The sequence below is a fragment of the Tenrec ecaudatus genome, chromosome 9 (assembly GCF_050624435.1).
Source record: "Tenrec ecaudatus isolate mTenEca1 chromosome 9, mTenEca1.hap1, whole genome shotgun sequence".
NCBI lineage: Eukaryota > Metazoa > Chordata > Mammalia > Afrosoricida > Tenrecidae > Tenrec > Tenrec ecaudatus.
Window position 1 is genome coordinate 53,579,323 of NC_134538.1, and position 12,989 is coordinate 53,592,311.

At 44.7% G+C, this 12,989-nt stretch overlaps 1 protein-coding gene across 1 annotated transcript in view; it reads left to right on the forward strand.

Moving 5' to 3' along the window:
* ADCY1 (adenylate cyclase 1) overlaps window positions 1-12,989 on the forward strand; it is a 226,498-nt gene that overhangs the window by 105,613 nt on the left and 107,896 nt on the right. The window lies entirely within an intron of this gene.

Here is a 12,989-nt window from a genome sequence, read left to right on the forward strand (position 1 = left end):
GACAGCTTTGAAAGATTGTGGAAGAGCTTGTAAGGCAGGGAGAGGGAGGAATGAAGAATCCTCTGATCTGTTGATGTCATTAAAACTCACTTTGCCCTACGTGGTTCAGGTCTTAAACAGGCTCTAGGACCCTGTCATTCTGACAGGCCTTTGTGGGGCTCTACTTCATCTCCCCTGTTGTTCAATGGGAATCAGCCAGCTTTTAGCCTGCCTGTGAGGTTCTTCTTCCTTGGGTGCCGTGTGATGGATCACAACAGGCTCTAAAGGGAGTGCGGTGTGTATTTGAGACCACGGCTCCCTCCTTCCGTCCTAGGGATACATGCTTGTGCTTACCCACCTCTTAGGACTCAGACCTCGTCCTGGGGTTCATGGTCTTCCCTGTAAACTGCCCTCTGTGGACTGTAGATGATTTGCTTAGGCCTAGTTTATAGATGTAGTGTTCTCTATTTTACGGCTCTCTCGCTCTTTTAAAAACCATTTTATTGGGGGCTTGTACAACTCTTATCACAATCCATACATCCATCCATTGTGTCAAGCACATTTGTACCTTTGTTGCCATCATCATTCTCAAAACATTTTCTTTATACTTGAGCCCTTGGTATCAGCTCCTCATTACTCCCTCCCCTCCCCATTTACTTCTCTTTGTGATCTCTGGACTCTAATATCCATTGCAATGACTACACAGAACTGACAAACAAAAACTAATGATTAATGGGTTTATTACAGAAGTTAACAAGTGAAGTGGAAAATGCTCAGGGTTGAGTTGTTTATCAGGAGATATTACAAAGTTCAAAATTCTGTCAAGTCTGCTAATAAACGCCCAAAGACATACCATGCTGCTATAAACTTCAACTTGAAGGCATTCAGCTTAAGCTCGGTGGGGCTGAAAACCCAGCTCCCTGAATTAAATGCCCAGAGGCACCCAACTTGAGTAAGTCTCAGCCCAAAGTCACTCTGCTCCATTTCAGTGGGTTAGTAAGTCCAGTGTCCCCAGAGAAGTGCCCAGAGGCTCCCTACTCTGCACACCAGGCTCCTGCACAAACGCTCCCATCCTTACTTACTCCATCCTTACTTACTCCATCCTTACTTGCTCCATCCTTACTTGCTCCATCCTTACTTGCTCCATCCTTACTTGCTCCATCCTTACTTGCTCCATCCTTACTTGCTCCATCCTTACTTGCTCCATCCTTACTTGCTCCATCCTTACTTGCTCCATCCTTACTTGCTCCATCCTTACTTGCTCCATCCTTACTTGCTCCATCCTTACTTGCTCCATCCTTACTTGCTCCATCCTTACTTGCTCCATCCTTACTTGCTCCATCCTTACTTGCTCCATCCTTACTTGCTCCATCCTTACTTGCTCCATCCTTACTTGCTCCATCCTTACTTGCTCCATCCTTACTTGCTCCATCCTTACTTGCTCCATCCTTACTTGCTCCATCCTTACTTGCTCCATCCTTACTTGCTCCATCCTTACTTGCTCCATCCTTACTTGCTCCATCCTTACTTGCTCCATCCTTACTTGCTCCATCCTTACTTGCTCCATCCTTACTTGCTCCATCCTTACTTGCTCCATCCTTACTTGCTCCATCCTTACTTGCTCCATCCTTACTTGCTCCATCCTTACTTGCTCCATCCTTACTTGCTCCATCCTTACTTGCTCCATCCTTACTTGCTCCATCCTTACTTGCTCCATCCTTACTTGCTCCATCCTTACTTGCTCCATCCTTACTTGCTCCATCCTTACTTGCTCCATCCTTACTTGCTCCATCCTTACTTGCTCCATCCTTACTTGCTCCATCCTTACTTGCTCCATCCTTACTTGCTCCATCCTTACTTACTCCATCCTTACTTACTCCAGCCACAGAGACGATCACTCTGTTCCATGCTCTTGCTCTGCTGCTGCTCCTTTAATGTTGCTGTCATCTGAACCCAGGAGGTCCCCTGTGTGTGAATCTTGGGTCCTGAGCACTCCCTCCACCAGGCTCTGGCTAGTAATGCGATCCTGTCTCCTGCTGCTAAGAGGGCTCATTTTATATGCAGCAGGATGACACTCCAGGGAATCCTGGTCACCACCACAATTATTCACAGGTGAATCCTATCAGTATCTCCCCCCCCCCCCCCCGCCCCCCATTCTTACCAGACCCATGCAGCTAGCTTGTTTGGTGAGAGGGACTTTCACTGCTCCTGCATCTAGCACTTGACAAGACTGAGAACAACAACAACAAAGGAGCATGTCAGCGCAGGTGTTTGCTTTCTCTACAATCAACTGCAAACACCTCTCACTGAGATGCTACAGAGCTGGGGGTGGCGATGTGGGGGGTTGGCATGATCTTCGTACAGTAGTAGAGTAGCCAGTTCTGATTAGAATGTTCCCTAGGTTCCCAGAAGGTTCTGAGCTGCATGGAGATAGCACATTATAGTAGGTGCATGTATTAGTTAGCTGTTGCCTTAAAACTTATCTACTGTATGAACAACACACATTATTATTTGAGTTGCTATGGGTCAGGAGTTTATGGTTCTATATTCTACCAGGTGTGTTAGACCAGCTAAGCGCCCTTTGGACTCTCCACAACCCCACAGTAACCCATTCATTACACTCACCTTTTCTGTTAAAGCAATTCAGCTCCCAAGTGTAAAGTCAAAACTTCTCCCTTGGATATGTAAAATATACACACATATATTTTCTAATTTATCATACCATACAGAGGTAAAATTATATTTTATACACATTTTGCTTTAGAAAGGTCTTGCTAGACCAATGGAAAAATTAATAGTTTTTCTATAGTGCGCTCTTAGAGGACTGACTGTCTTAATAAAAAATCACAAACAGGCAGTTGGTTAATGGAAGTGGAGGGGAAAAAAAGAAACAATTTCTAAAGATTGGCAAAGAAGTTCATATTCACCATTTGCAGCTGAGCCAGGAGGCGAAGCTTTTATCCAAAGCAGGCCGCATTCTATGTGAAGGTCAAATACCCAATCTCTAAGAGGCTAGAAGGCCACTCTGTGCCGGGATTTTCCCTTCTGATAGTTCCTGTTATGAAGGTTACCAACTGCGTGGTAGTCTCAAAACAACTCAACTATTCAAAAATAGCAACATCATTTAAACGAGTTCAGTCAGGTTCATCCATTTTAAAATTACTGAAGAGATACCGTCACCCAACTGTCACCTATTCCCCTGCTGCTCTGCGTGAGACTAAGTAAACATGCAGGAAAATCCCGCAGCAAACAAACAAACAAACAAAACTCCGGGCATCATTAATACCATGTCTTTACAGGAGCAGCGCCGTCTTTTTCCTGCGCAGTGGCTGCTGAGTTTCAACCGCTGACCTTGCAGTTAGCAGCACAAAGTGTTGCCTTGTTGACCCAGAGCTCTTCAAAAAATTGAATTTCCTTTTTCAAATATCCCAATCTGGATACACAGAGTTTCAGAACAGCAGTACTTTCCAGGTTTTATCTGGGTCACGAATCAACCCACTTCAATGCTTTCCACTCTCAACCCCCTTTAGATCAAGACGTTTGCAACATGGGCAAGCGCTACCCGAAGCAACTCAGATTCATTGTGCATTTTATTTTAAAATTAACTTTGATCCTTGTGTGTTCAGAAACCTTTTGTTGTTGCACTGCACCCCCAGTGTGCCTATTATAAATATTATATATGGATATGTATGTATGTGTGTATATATTAATCGGCACAAAGCAACATGACATTCCAAGTCACACAAAACCTGGACATCCACTGTCAAAGGCTAACAGGGAAGAGGGAAAGGCAAACATCACAGCTGAGAAAACACAGTGAAACGGCATAAAATTTAATAACCTTTCTGAAAGCCTCGGGCATTGGTTCATAATTCCAACAGTGCCCATCTTTGCGGAATCTCAGAGGGCCCATGGAAATAAGGACAAGAATGCCTTTCTCTGGCCCCAGTTTCCTTGGCTCCACCAGGAAATACAGCTTCAGGATCCTGAACTACAATGCTGTTTGTTTTGGGGGACAAAGGACATCCCAAATTTCAAGTATAATTTAAGGGGAACATTGAGGAAGTCTTCAATCGAAAGAAGACAGGTCTTATGGTAATGGTCTCCCTCATCGGGATGATGTGTCTTTGTCTTGGTTAAGACTTAATACATGTTCTCTTTAATGTATCATTGAGTTTTAAGGTCTTTGTACCCTCCTTCCCCCTTTCCCCCCCCAAATCCCTGTCACAGAGTCAATGCTGACTCACAGTGATGCTGTAAGACAGGGTAGAAGTGCCCTTGTGGTTTCCTGGACTATAACTCTTTAAGGGAGCAGAAAACCTCACTTTTCCCAGGGGATCGGCTTGTGGTTTCAAACTGCTGACCTTGTGGTTAGCAACCCAATTCACAAGCACTGTGCCCCCAGGACTCCTAAAACACTGCAAATCCTTACGTAGCCAGCTCTATTTGAGGTTTGAAGTGGCACAAGCGGACCCGCCTGCCAGAAGTTCAGAGATAGCACTGCCAGGGAGGAAGCATCCCTATGGAGAAGCTTCTGACATAAGGAGCGTTTGGCTGTTGATGTGCTTAGTTTTCCATACCAACCTGGTCCTTGGAACCCAATTATGTTGGTACGTGAGGAGTGGGTTTATGAGTTAGTACCCTGAAGCTTTCTAAAGGGTGACCTCTGAAGTTTCCCGACCTTTTATTGAACGTCATTTTGAACTCATAATTTGAAAAACTTCGCTGTGCTTTTATCTGTCACCCTTTTTCTTTTTAATGGTCAGATATTTGGGTTGTCACCAGTCCTGGGACTTTTTAGGAGACAGAGTGGTTTTATTTTAGGGCAAAAAAAGTATGAGTTCATATTGACAATTCCAGTTCCCTTAAGTTTAACTTCACTTGTTTGATTTTTGTGTTTGCATCTCTTTGAAATGCAAACTTCAAATAGTAATAAAATTGAAAATCGTAATAAGAGTAATAACATTTGTTTCATTCTTCTGTGTATATTAGATTCCAAATAAGATTGCCAGTATTATTATCCCCAATAAGAATACTGACTGCAATTGAAGCTTTCTTCGTGGTTATTTTTGTCCTTGGGTTATGTGCCACCGGATATGTAGTCACAGTCTGCGATTTCTTATCACATTAACAATGTGGTAACCGAGTCATTTGTTTTTAATTCTAGATTTAACTTTTGAAAATTTTTGTTTTAAAATGTGTGTGGTTCATCTCCTAAGGGAAAGAAGCCTAGTTCTGGGCTCCAACTTTCCTACTTCATCTCCATCAACATGTGTAGCGTGCTTTGGTTTACCTGTCATCATTTCTCTCAGGTACGGGTACCAGAAGCAGAAGTGCACGTGTAATCATGTACTCTCTCAGAGGCAGCTGGCTGGAGGCAAGACTGTGTGCCTTTCAGTTTTCACTCGTTGCAGTATTTCGTTCTGGAACATTGCCTAACAGGGCGTTTCTCGACTCTTCTCCGTTTGTCCCCAGTAATGGACAGATAGCTCTCTTGCTGTGTCTGGTCTCCCATTGTCGGCTGGAAGCTCCCAGAGGACAGGGACACGGTAATACATTTGGTGCTGAATGCGGTGACCGATAGAAAAGGGGTCGGGGGCTCCACTAAAGGAATGTACAAGTTGAACAAGAAACTCGGAAGACCCCAGAATTGGTGCATTTATTTGTGATGTTAGCCAAGGGTATTGAAATAATGAAAGTACTATGGATCGCCAGAAGAACAAACAAAGCTACCTTGGGCAAAGTACAACCAGGTTTGATGTTATGGCTGAACCTTTTAAGCATTGTCTTGTGAGATATTTCCATTGGGTCTGATGTTCCTTCTGGCTTTTAATTAACTGTGTTTGACCTTGCACTGGTTCGGGAATTTTCCAAACAAGTCTTAAACATATATATTTTGAATGCTAATGGCCACATCAAGTTTCATCATCTACAGATAAGTTTTTGATTGGATGACCTGCTAAGCCATTGTATTTGACCAAAAATTTTGGAGCCCACCAGTCTAACTCAAGATTTCTAGAGCTCGAAGGCGATGGGTGGAGTTCATGAATTACAACTGTCCGGAATAGAAATTCGAAATTCTATTTCTATTACAATGTTCAAACTTATATTACAATAGATATTTGTAATTCATGAATTCCAAAAATTGTTAGGAATAGAAATTAGCCACTGAATAGATGAAAGCTTTCTATAAACTATATGTGGGACTATTGGGAGCATTTTTAAGAGTACCATCTGTACATGAGAAAATTGTTTGTCCATTTCAGTAAGTTGTTTAACTTGACTCTCAAATTGAAACGGAGCACTGGCGCTGTAGTGGTTCCATTTTGGGCCGTGATCCGCATGGTCGGCAGTTCAAAACCACCAGCGGCTCCGTGGGAGAAAGACTGGGCTTTCTACTCCTGTAAACAGTTGCAGTCTTGGAAACGCACAGAAGCTTGCTACGAGTCAACATTGATTCGATGGCAGTGACTTGAGTTCTAAACTCAAATGGAAAGCTTCTATCAGAGAAATTTAAGTTTCTTAAAAATCACGATTAGCAAGATTTGCTTTGCGGTGAGATTTGCATTGTGGGCTACAAAATGGATTAACAGTAAGATTTCCTACTACGTTGCAGTGAGACAGTATTGTGTCCTAATAGTGAACGTTTCAGTGTCCATAATCATGTCCTTGTTCATAAACGAGCTGGGTTTTTAACAGAATGTAGCTGCTGGTGGTGTTATTTAGGTATAAACAAATATCTCCTAATACATATTATTCTTAGTCTTATAGGTTATTTTCAGATATTGGGCCTAATATTGTTCTGTTCTGTCTGTGGCTTTGTGGAAGCTGGGGTAATAATAATGTTCTGTTCTCTCTTTGGCTTTTGTGGAAGCTGGGATAACCCACACGTGAACCATTTGCCCTTAGATGCCCGTTTTTTTTTTTCTTTTACACTTTTCTTTTACATTTTGTGTTTTAAAAACTGACTAAAACAAACCAAAAAATTGGTGAAATTGATGCTAAAAGGCCATTTTCTATTTGAAGCATGCTCCAGAAAGACCAGCAAACCATTTTTCTCTGATCATTGAACCTTAGTGAACGGACTCCATAAAAAGGACAAAAGAACAGACTAGCCGTTGGGTTTAGAAGACCTTGTAACCGCTTCATCTGGGCTCCCCAAGCAGCTCTAAGCGTGTCTGCCTAATAGGTTTACTTGTCGCTTCCTTAGTTGTGCATCTTAGAAACCAATTCCTCAGAGGGGGCTCATGCCAGCCAGTGAGTCTTTCATTTGGAGCAGGAGTGGGAGAAGACCAAACAGTCCCTGCAATGTGGAGTTGGACCGTGGCCATCCTAATTTTATAGGCACGTCTACAGTGATGTTCAGTGAATTTCTCTGTAAGCTTATGACTAGAGGTGGGTGGGTAGACTGCTCTCGGAAGGAGATCTCACTTCTATTTGTGGGTAAAATAGGGAAGGGCACTCTGTCCTTGGAGGGGACCACCCTTAGCATTACTAGTATGAACCCCTAACTGTATAATGTTGCTAACCATGCATTTTTGGACATTTGTTTATTGCCTTTGGCGATCCTGGAGTACAGATGTTGTCTTTCCTAAGTGAACAGCATTCTTCGTGGGTTGCATCAGAACCACCTGTTTGGAAACTCTGTTAAGTGAACTGGACTTTACCCTAAACACCTGTTGCAGATTAAAGGAGCTGAACTACTCCTTTGCTCTTGTACCTGAAATGCCCTAGTGCAGTGGTTCTCAACCTGTGGGTCATGACCCCTTTGGGAGGTTGAACAACACTTTCACAGGGGTCGCCCGATTCAAAACAGTAGCAAAATGACAGTCATGACGTAGCAGCGGAAATCATTTTAGTCTTGTGTGTGCTACTCCAAGGGCATGGACTTTGAAGCCAGAAGGCTTGGTTTAAATCTCCTGTTCCTTCGAGGTTGCCCAGTAATCGACAGCTTGAGACTACCATGCATTTGCTAGTTTCATATTTCTTTGCCTTTTGTATATCGTAGATTTGCAGACAAGGAGTTTTGCCTTAGTGAATGAGGGTTATTGAAATTGTTGCCTTTTGTCTAATCTTTATTGTTAAAAGTGTTCTGTAACTTAAGTTTTAATCTGTATAAGCGAACGTTCCAAGTATTTTACTCTAAAAGGTTTTCCTGTCTATATTTTCATTTTTCTTAAAATTAATATTTTTAATTCTATACCATTAGCTAGATTAATGATTTTATTCTTAGAATTACTAAATGCCACATCATAGTTATTTATGTTTTTCTTAAGAAGCTAATAATGCTGGTTCGAAAGTAGGCCATAAAGATATCTAAACCTTAAATATGAGTGGATTTTGAGCTCACACGTAATCGTAGTCCTAGTCTCAGAACAATTAGTTCTTATGCCGTGGCCTTGCTCATGAAATGATCACCGAAGACATGGGAACAGAGCCAAGGATAGTGAATAAATAATATGGTACTCGGGCATCAAAAAGCAAAGTATCTGGGGTCAGAAAGGCTTTCCTTAAAACAAGCAGCCATCTAAGCGAGATGTCAGCTGTAAGTCCACACAGAGCAAGCATACCAGCTGTGTGATTAAAGGATTTTGAATAATAATTCAAGATCAGAGGAGGGATTGTATCAGAGCTTAAATTCTGAGCACCTGGGTTTGCAAAAGGCTATGGATGGTAGTAACAGATCAATAACCAAGGATGTAGATACTCTTGCCCTCACACAGAGTGCCTTGGAAAGTGGATTACCTTCATCCTCTGGTCAGCCCAGGGAACTTTCTTGGGTGCGCCCTTGATGGAGGTCACTGTATAGGGGATAGTACTGGAGGTTACATAGTATTGGGTCATGCCCTGTCAGTCTCATCCTGACTGCCTCTGTCGGGAGCACCAATGATGTAAATTGTTCTTTTTAACATACTGTAGGTGCCCCAGCCTTGCTCCTGTAGTCCCATCCATAGCTGATGGATTGATCTGCCACCAAGGATGAATGTGACAGTTGCTTGTATTCCATGCCTTACTTAACTAGCATCCTCACTGTGAACTCTGAGATGCCATTTGGACCTCGTGCCTCCCTCATCTGCACGATGTGTCTGTGTCTCTTTGAAGACAATAAGTAGTCTCCTTAAATGGCATTTGAGATGGCATCTCTTTTGTACCCTAAAACAGTCTCTTCAGGTACTGGCTTCTGCAGGCGGGCTTCTTGACCCCGCTGGTTTCCCTGCTTGCTCTGAGACATCCCTTCAGCCCTCTGTTTCCTGGCTTTCTTAGCACCACCTGGCTCTTCTGACATCCGTGGCAGAGCAGGATAGGGTCAGGTATACCATAGTGAAAGATCCCTGCGGGAGCAGGCAATTGTGAGCCAGGATTTGTCTGTCCGTGTGCTACATTCCTCAGGCCCCACCCAGGAAGCAGCTAAAAGACTGTTGTCATGGATAGCCCTTAGGTCCAAGGACTTCGAATGGGGTGTCTGTTACATGGCTCACTAGTTCACTTCCCTCCAAGCTGGGAGGAAGAAGGCGATATGTGGATTAAGTGCCGATAAAATTGTTAAAAAAGAAAAGAAAAAGAGGCTGTAGCATTAGCTTCCTTTGCTCAGTCTATCAGATCCGGAACTCTTGTCAAGCCACTCTGACCCTCCTCCTTGTCAGTTATTTTGTCTGGATACAGGCCTCTTGCGATAGAACAACCCCACCTTCACCTCCTACCGCTGCATGCTGGCCTCATATGGGAATTCCAGGCTCTAAGCTGACCACACATTAGCTTTGGATATTTACAGAGACGATTTAAAATCTCTAAACTGAAAGCAAATTAAAACAACAGTTGGTGGGGAGGGGGTGCCTCTTATTATGCTAGCAAAGGCCAGAATATTTGGCTTTTTAAAATCAGAATCTCAGTCCATTGCATTTATTCTGGCTGGTTTCTGCCACCTGCTATGTAAAGGAATGCTTCCCGGCCCTAGTACTAGCCCGCCACGCGGTAGAGGTCGGAGGAAGTCCCTGCAGAGAGGGCTGCTCTCCCCGCTCCCCTGTCCACTTACACATACCTCACCCTACAGAATCGTATCTATGTACCCCAGTGTGTTTAGTGTGCTGACTGCATCCTACTCCAAAAAACTGCTCAGAATCCACACTGAGCCCATTTTAATACTACTCCTGAGTGACTGTGTGCAAAGGGAACAACCCTCGCCAAGTCACCTTGACCTTCACCCTTGGTCAGAGGTCTATTTCCCACACCAGCTCTGGCCTGACTACTTGGAACCTTCTTACTGAGGTTCTCCAAGGTGCACACCCTCTTCTCTCATGTAAAACTTCGGAGAGCAGAGCCTCAGCTCTGTAGCAAAGTTCCTTCTTTCGCGATATTCCTGTGAGGATTACCATCAGATTCTGCTCAAAGGACCAGCACAAGAGCGCACCTTGTTACCAGAAGTCCTGTGGTTTTCATCCACTAGAGTCACAGTGAGGCTGTTGTAATCAGTTATACACAAGGGTCTTGAGTTTGAACTTGCAACCACCAAGTATTCCTACGCTACAAGTTGCCCTGTCCCCAAGTGACCTGTGCTTTGAGTCTCACACTTGCCCACTCAGCGGACACTTGGGGCTCAGCGTTGCAGGATAGCCAGACTGCTCATCTGTGGTGAAGGTGCAGTGCTTACGGCTTGTTGGATGAGGGTATCACATGGCAGGTACATAGCACCAGTGAGGCCAGCCAACCAACCCTGGTTAGATCCGCGAGAGCCTGCGCTGGCCTCTCAGATGTGCCTTTGCCCACCCCATGCTGGCCAGCCTTCTTTGGAAGACTACATTTCCCTTCAGTATTGACCATGGCCCCATTCACTGGTTGCCTGCTCTGACGGCCTCGCTCAGGCCACCCTGCAGACTCTCCATCTTCCTTATGTTATGGTGTCTCTAAGCCCCGCCTTCCAGATGGCAGAAGGTCATCCCTTACCTAGGGCAGAGGGAGTATTAGAACTAGGCTGTCTGTCCTTGGAGTGTGTGTTCTCAACATCTGTTGGCTACACAGATTCTGAGCTGGGCCTTCGTGCACCTAAGAATCCCAGCCAAAAAAACCTGGAAGGAGCATAAGTGGGGTTACCTCTATTCTGCAGGTAAAGAGAGCGACTCACTACAGGAGCCACAGTCGCACTGAATCATGTTTCTGAGCATTCTCCAAATGCTCTGGGTGACTCCTGCCATTGTGACGGCCAGGTCATCTGGGCAGGGCAAACACCTGCCCTGGACTTTCTGAAGCTGCTTTAGTGTCTCCCCATTGTCTATGTCCATGGACAGGGGCTGCAGGGGGCCGGGCACAGAGACCCCTCTGTGTAGTTGAAATCGCTCTCCTCTCATAGGGGGATGGTACCCTCACTGAAGCCACTTGCAACCCTGATAGCCACTTTGGGGAAGAGGTAGCTCTGTGCGATGTGGCCGAATAGGCTTGGGAGGACCATTCACCATGGCAGCATCCCGGGTACAGCCAGCGGTGTGGTTCTGCAAGGTCAACCCGGTCTCCTTCCTGCCTAACTCACTGCATGCTGCCTCTGGGTTCTCTCAACTTCCAGCCCCTAACCAGAACCCGAGCAGAAGTGGATGATATTTGAGCACCTGGATAATGAAAGCTATGAATTCCCGAACGTGCTTCCCATTTGTAATAAGTCAAAGAACCAATCAAATATGAGCCATGCAGTATGCGTTTGTGTAATGCCAGGGTTCTTGGTGTGGCCCAAGTTCTTTCAGGATCACACAGGACCATCTCACAGGCCTTTGAAGCTCTGTTATGCTCAGCAACGTGTATGTGAGGTCAACACCCCTCCTTTGCCCCAACACAGAAAGCGCATCACAGCAGATGGGCGCACTAGCAAATAGTGGTCCAGACAGATAGTAAAGAATGTTACATACATTTAAAATACGACCATAGTTTTTTGTCTTGCCAAATGGCATTAGTTTCATTAAAATGTATTAAGACGTAATAGATGTGCTATTGTCCATTTTAAATCAATTAACAAATATGCTAAAGCTTCTCAGTTATAGTTTTTAACGTGGTAATTCTCAATCGACATGATCCACTTGTGCAGGGGCTTTTGTGAGGTTCGCAGCTGTTGTACAGCCAGAATGCTCCTTAGAAGCCAGGGCGGTGAGACTTTGCCTTGCTTCCTTTGCCCATCACGGTTTCTGGAGGGAACATCTCTGGAGAAGGACATCACGCTTGGTCAAGGAGAGGGTCGGCACAAAGGAAGAAGACCCTCAGAGTGATAGATGGACAGAGTGGCTGCCTCAGTCAGCTCTAGCATAGTAACGACTGAGAGGGTGGCACGAGATTGGATGGCCTTTCTTCTGCATGAGCTCACTGTGAGTTGGAGTTGAGTTGACAACAATTCACCAGAATCCCTGTAGGGATGTGAAAGGTGCCCTAAGACCACATGTAGAAAGCTTCTGTTTTCATGTTTCTCTTGAACTAAAAATAGTCACAATAACAATCTCGGCTAGAATTTATGTATTAGCTTAAGCCAGGTGGTATAATGAGTGCTTTTAATGTATTATCTCTGTCCTCAGAGTTGCCCAGTTGCTGTTATTCTACCTATTTTATCACTGAGCATGTGCACGTTCAGAGATGTTGCACATCTTGTGAGTGGTGAACCGAGGCTTACACCTGAGGGCAGTTGGGGGGGGGGGGGTAGAGCCATTTCAGAAAGGCCAGCATTCCGTGATTGGCATAGGTGCACCGAGACGGAGGTGCTAGGTGAATTCAGAGAAAGGAGACTCCCTCTGGACCTGGGTATAGAAGCCTGGCATTTCAGCTAGAGTTGACATTTCAGCTGGACTGGAAGGGACTATCAGATATGGCCAACTGAAATGTAGACTGAGGCCAGGATGGCCATAGGTGGAGATGGGAGGAGTGGCGTACACAAACCTGATGGCAAGAAACCTGTCAGGGCCAGGGAATGTGGGATGTGTTGGGTTGGTGTTTGACCCAGTTCTCCCATGCCAGATGAAGGGCAGCCGTGCCCTGTGGACCTG